Consider the following 6,793-nt stretch of genomic DNA (forward strand, 5'->3'; position numbering starts at 1 on the left):
AGTGGAGGTGTTTACTTCTTTTCAGTCTGTTCTGCCTCCTTTATTCTTGTCCTGTGGTGACCTCACCATCTCTCCAGCACCTGAGCTAGTTCTTACCTTTTCATGAAAGCCAAGTCTTCACCATGGAAGCTCTCTATCCCTTCCTTCCCCTCTGCTGCTTCTTCCTGGTCTGTGGTTAAAAACAAATTCTGCAGCTGATCCTCAAGTCTTCCTTCTTCTTCACTGAAGCCACAATCAGATGTGGCTGATCATGTTCCTCTAACCACACCTGACTCTGTCAGCCACCCAGCTCAAGTCTCACAACCCTTAGTATGTCCTTCCAAACCTTGAGAGTTGGGCCTGTGGATCCTTCCAGATCCCTCCTCTTCTCTTGAGCACCATACCCCTTACTCCAAACTTGTGGTATTTCTCTCAACAGATCATTGCTGCATACTGTTTTCTCTGTCTGAAACTGACATTTTCTTTCCTTTATCTAACCTCTGCTGCTACTCCATCAAAAGCTCAAATGTCACTCTCTGTGCAGCCTTCCCAACTTCTCAGGCTATTCTGCTTTTACACCTGGGCAAGAAGGGTCCCACTCTTGGCTCCTCCAGCTGTGTCCCTCCCCTCTGGGTGAGCAGGTCCCTAGGAGCCCTGCCTCCCTTCTAGACCAGCACTGACCAGTAGAATTTTCTTCAATGAGGAAGTGTTTACCATCTGCACTGTGCAATGTGGTAGCCACTAACCACATGTGCCTGTTGAGCACATGAAGTGTGACTTAATGTGATTGAAGAACTGAATTTAAAATTTTTTTTTTCCACCCTGGCACTGGGGATATTGCTAAGTGGTACAGCAATTGCCTAGCATGTACATGGCCCTGAGTTCAAACTCCAGGATCAAGAAAACACACAAAATTATTTCCTTTTGAGTAGTTAAAATTTCACTAACCAGGTGTGGCTAGTGGCTACCATATTGGATTGCACAGGGCTAGGAGATCTTCTGCCCCTGGGACTTAGCATTCCCTGCCCAGAGGTCCCAAGCTTGCTCAGGGGCTGCCTAGGCCTCATCCCAGCTCTTCTAAGGGCAGAGCACATGGAAGGTGTGCAGAGCCCCCAGCAGAGAAGATGTCAAGGGTGCTGTTGGTGAAATATGGATGGATATGCAGTGGAGGTATCTACATGTGTGGGTGGCGGGAGCCTTCATAATGCAGGACAGAGCTAGGTGTGGGGAGGGAAAGTGGGGGCTCTCTCTAAACAGTCATATTCCAGTGCAGAGCTGTGTTTCTAGAATTTTTATGTGAACTTGGCTTTCCTGTAGAAAGTACATATGCCAGGGTAAGAATGTAGAATTCACTTTATTTATCTGTGTTGGTTTGATTTATAACTTTAAATATTTATATTTATTTAGGCATGTATTTTTGTGGTGCCACTAAGCTACATCCCCTGCCCCTTGTATTTATTATTTTGAGACAGGTCTTGCCAAATTACCCAGGCTGACCTTAAACTATGACCCTCCTACCTCAGTCTCCCAAGTAGCTGGGATTACAGACTGGGATTGTGGGCATGCACCACTGCTCCTGGCAACTTTTAAATATTTAGATGGACAGTAAGTGGGTTTCAATTGACTTACTGCCCTAAACTTACACATGCCGGGAGTCCTCTAAGATTAGCATTCCTTCCTCAGTGGTCCCGGGACACACAGACCTTCCTTCAGCACTCCCCCTCTAGGTTGGGAGCTCTTCCTGGGTCTAATTCTTCCACATTCCTCCTGTACTTGTCTCTGATCGGCCATCTTCTTGATTTTGGAAAAGTCACTTCATCTCATTGAGCCCCGGTCTTCTCATCTGTGCATAATGGAGCTGTCATAGTCAGTTTTGGATAGCTATAACAGAATACCGGAGACTAGGTAATTTAAAAAGAAATGAAATTTATTTTTTATAGTTCTGAGAAATGCAAGCCTGATGATCTATAGCTGCCGAAGGCCCTCTTTCTGCCTCCTAACAGGGTGGAAAGCATCTTGTGTAGGGGTGTGCCCAAGGGAGCTGAACTCACCTTTTTATCAGGAACTCCCTCCCAGAACACCATGAGTCCATTACTGAGTTCTCTGCCCTAACCACCTCTTAAAGGGCCCATTCCTAATGCTGCATTGAGGATTACATTTCCCAACATGGGATCTTTGGGGGACACATTCAAACCAGAACAGGGGCTAATAATACCAATCCAGGCACATTACCATGAGAATCAAACTGAACAAGACACTTCTAGGGACTCAACACCCGGTGTTCAGCAGGTCTGCCATAAATGTTCCTTCCACCAGCATTCATTAAAAACCTACCGTGCTGGGTGCAGTGGTGCATGCCTGTAATCCAAGTGAGTTGGGAGATTGAGGCAGGAGGATCACAAGTTTGAAGCCAGCTTAGGACTCAGTGAGGCCCAAGGTAACTTAGCAAGACCCTGTCTCAAACAAAAACAAAAACAACTAGGGCTAGGGATGGGGTTCAACAGTTAAGTGCCCCTGGGTTCAATCCTTGGTACAAGAAAAATAAAATAAAAACACTTACTGCCTACCAGGTGCAAGGGTCTGCTACCCACTCTAAGTGACCCCTAGCCATGAGAATGGCCTTGGATATCTAAGCAGCTCCCTCAGCCCACCCACTCTGCTCAGCCTGGCAGTCCTGGGCTAAATTGGAAATTGACAATCTAAAAAAAGATAACTCCATGCATTTGAAAATGTCAAAATGCACTTCTAAGTAATTCTTGGGTTGAAAAACTCCTAATAAAAATTAGAAAATATCTAGAGCAGAATATTAAAATTACTCGGCATATGAGCTGAGGTTAGTAGTAGAACACCTACCTAGCATGCAGGAGGCCCTGGGTTCCAGCCCCAGCACCTAAAAAAAAAAAAAAAAAAAAGTACTATGCATAAAGTCCTTTGCACCCAGAGCACTAAAAGTGGAAGTGAGGATGATAAAGATGAAGCAATAGTCTGGGAGTGGGGTTATCTGTAGGACAAACTTGCCAGATGGCTGAGGCTGAATGGGGAGGGGTAAAGACCAAAAGGAAATGCATCTGGGGGTAACAATGATTTGGGGATGGGGGGATCCAAGGATGAAGCACAAACAACCCCATTAGTTGGTGGTTTTTCTAATTCCATTTCTCTGATGAGGGCTACTGAGATTGCTAATGGCGATCATTTAAGTCCCCCATTGAAGTGGCAGAGCCAGGATTTAAATTCAGATTGGCCCTCTTGATTTTTATGCTGCCCCTGAAAGTTCAGCAGAGGGAGGCAGGAGAAACTCTTTGGTTAACACCAAATTAACCTTAGATTAAGAGTTTTAGTCTCTGAAATAGTCTGCCAGAGGCATGTGGTCACCTTTCTCACTCTGGAGTATCTGGCTGAGTTGAGGGCTTTGGAGCACAGCTGTCACCTTCATTGATCTATCGATCCATCCAGAGCCCTGCCAAAATGCAGTCCTATATCTTTCATTCAATATTTAGCAAACACTTTTTTTTTTTACAGTACTGGAAGCTGAACCCAGGGCCTCCCCTGTAATAGGAAAGTACCCTATCACTGAGCTACATTCCTAGTCCTTTTTCAATTTTATTTATTTATTTTTGTTTTATGTTTTTTTTAAATTATTTTTTTAGTTGTAGTTGGACACAATACCTTTATTTTACTTATTTATTTTTATGTGGGTTCGAACCCAGGGCCTCACACGTGATAGGCAAGCGCTCTATCGTTGAGCCACAACCTCAGCCCTTAAATTTTATTTTGAGACAGTGTCTCACTAAGTTATTAGGCTATCCCTGCACTTGTGATCCTCCTGCTTCAACCTCCTGAATAGCTTGGATTAAAGGTGTGCACCACACATGTGGCCTTAAGCAAATACTTCTAGAGACTGTCCTAGAGATTCAGGGATTGAAGAGACACAGTTCTTACCTTGGAGAAACCCATAGTCCAAAGAGACAGGTCATGTAACTTGGACTTTCAAAGAGGCCTCACCCAAGATCAAAGGCCTATTATTATCCCGTTTGGGAGGATATGGGTAATCTTGTTCATTGTTGGGGATACAAATTGGTGTAAACTTTTAGATGGCAATTCTGTGATTGCCTATCAAAAATTTAAGAACACTTGACCTTTGATTCAGCAATGTCATATTTATACATTTATCTTATAGATATACACATAAGTTTTTTTTTAAACCGGGTATTGAACCCAGGGGCACTTAATCACTGAGCCACATCCCCAGCCCTTTTTATATTTTATTTAGAGACAGGGTCTTGCTGTGTTGCTGAGGCTGGTTTTGAACTTGTGATCCTCCTGCCTAAGCCTCCCAAACCTCTGGGATTACAAGCAGGTACCACTGCTCCCAGTCAGATATACACATAAGTGCAAACAAATATATATATACACCAAAATGTTTCCTGCAGGCAGCACTGTTTCTACCAGCAGGGGAATAGTAAAATAAGTTATGACAGATTCCTGTGATGGAGGACTATGTACAGGCAGGTACAGTACAGTAAGTAAAAATAGCAAGGTGCTGCATGGTGTGAAGTGTGTGCTACTATTTCTGTCAACACCCCCCCCCCCAACACTCACGTGACTTGTATGTCCCCAAAGTATCTCTGGAAAGATATATTAGCACTGTTATCTTTTTATTTTTTTAAGTAGAGGCACTTACAGAATAATAGTGAAGGGAAGAAGGGAGGTGACTCTCAGGGAAATCTGCTAGTCACCTGAGCTTTGAGTGTCCCCATTAATTGCACAATCCCTCCATCAGGTGTAACAAAATGAAATGTCACCCCTGCCTGATTTCACTCATTGCGGAAAGTCTTGACCTATTTTGGCTGTCATACCAACTGTTCCCAGAAGGAGGCAGCACAGACCCACCAAAGCATTGATTGCAAACTTGACCATCAAGCCTCCCCTGTAGATTTTCTCCTCTGTGGACCATGATTGGAGAGTTACTTTCTGCCCAGCCAAGCACATTTATTTATTTTATTTTTATTTTTTTAATATTTATTTTTTAGTTTTTGGCGGACACAACATCTTTGTTTTTTGGGTGTGGTGCTGAGGATCGAACCCAGTCCGCATGCATGCCAGGCAAGCCTGCTACCGCTTGAGCTACATCCCCAGCCCCAATAAAGAATAGTCTTTTTTTTGTGTGTGTGTGTTATTGGGGATTGAACCGAGGGTCTTGTGCATAGGCAGCAAGCACTCTACCAACTGAGCTACATCCCCAGCCCCCAAGCACATTTAATAGGTTAAAACTGTTATATTTTCTCTTTTATTATTAATTATTATTATTATTATTATTATTTGGTAACTCCTGGTTCTGATCAACATGAGAGAGAAAGACTCAGGCTTGCTGGAATGATAATTTTCAGGATAAGTGGTTTTACTTAATCTAGCCTTATTTTTGCCAGGCTTTGGGTAACAGATGGTAAATAATGACCTGAGGACCCCAGGGAATGAAGACCTAGACTGGCGGTGGTGCATTACGGTCTTTCTGGGTTCTCAGCTGTAGGGCACACTCATATATCTTCTCTGCCTTCCTCAAAGAGGTAGTTCTTTTTTTAATATTTATTTTTCAATTATAGTTGGACACAATAATTTTATCTATCTATCTATCTATCTATCTATCTATTATTTATTTATTTATATGTGGTGCTGAGGATCAAACCCAGGGCCTCCCACATGCTAGGCAAGCGCTCTACCACTGAGCCTCAAAGAAGTAGTTCTGGGCAAGAGGAAGCATGGGCACCTCAATCCACAGACTGCCTTGAAGTAGTCATTCTCCCAGATACCTGTGGAGTCTGTCCCTTGCTAGGCTGTGAGCGGTAGGGACTCTTCTTTTTGGTCACAGAATCCCAAAGATCCTAAACACAGTACTGGGCTGGGCACACAGTTGGTACTATGGAAAATCTGTTGATGAATTGAAATGGCCACTGAGGAAATAGGAGCTAAATTCTTAAAAAAAAAAAAAAAAAGAAAAGAAAAGAAAAAGAGGAAAAAAGAGAAGTCCTTAATCTCAAGGGCAAGGCCTCAAGGGTAAGGTTTATCATCTGTTTCAGAATGGAAGAGATGGCAACCGGCAAGCAATGGGTCACCTTCCCAGCAGGCTCAAGGACAATATTGCTGTGACCCAACTTGGGGGTCCCTGGCTAGGACATGACAACTCAACAACCTGGGGTGCTGGTCACCTTGGCTGAAGAAAGGCTTAAATTAGGTCAGTGTGGGAGAAGGGATCAGCTCATCCCAGGGTCTTCCTCAAGATTTGATGATTTCCCAGTTCCTGATGAAACTCTTGTCAGTGGTTTGAGGGCAGAAGGAGGAGGAAACTATTAAGGAAGGGATCACATACAGCACTGGCCTTGCCTGGAGAAAGTTCTGGGCTCATTCAGTGGGCACTCCCTCTCCAAACCCTGGTCGTGTAGGGTGGGGCCAATGGGGAGCCCCACAAATTAAATGGGAACAGAGAGAAGCAATTGAAAGAGTCTTAGTTTCATGCTGGAGATTGAGCCTCAGTCCTGAGGGTCCACCCCTTCATACTCTCCCATTCTAGATAAGAGGATCAGTGGGGGACCAGGGCAGCAACCCCAAGACAGGGTAGATTTTGGAGGTGGATAGGGAGGAGGCCTGTTTCAGCCCTTTCTTTGCTGTGTGTCCTTGGAAGAGTCACTAACCATTCCGAGCTTAGTGTCCGCATCTCTAAAACGAGGACATCAATACATACCTTTGATAGGATGAACGTGAAGAGCTTGGAAGTATTTCTGAAATTAGCAGACATCAGAGATTATTATTCTCAAAGTCG

This window comes from Spermophilus citellus (assembly GCF_964194105.1).
Source record: "Spermophilus citellus genome assembly, chromosome: 17".
In the NCBI taxonomy this organism is placed as follows: Eukaryota; Metazoa; Chordata; class Mammalia; order Rodentia; family Sciuridae; genus Spermophilus; species Spermophilus citellus.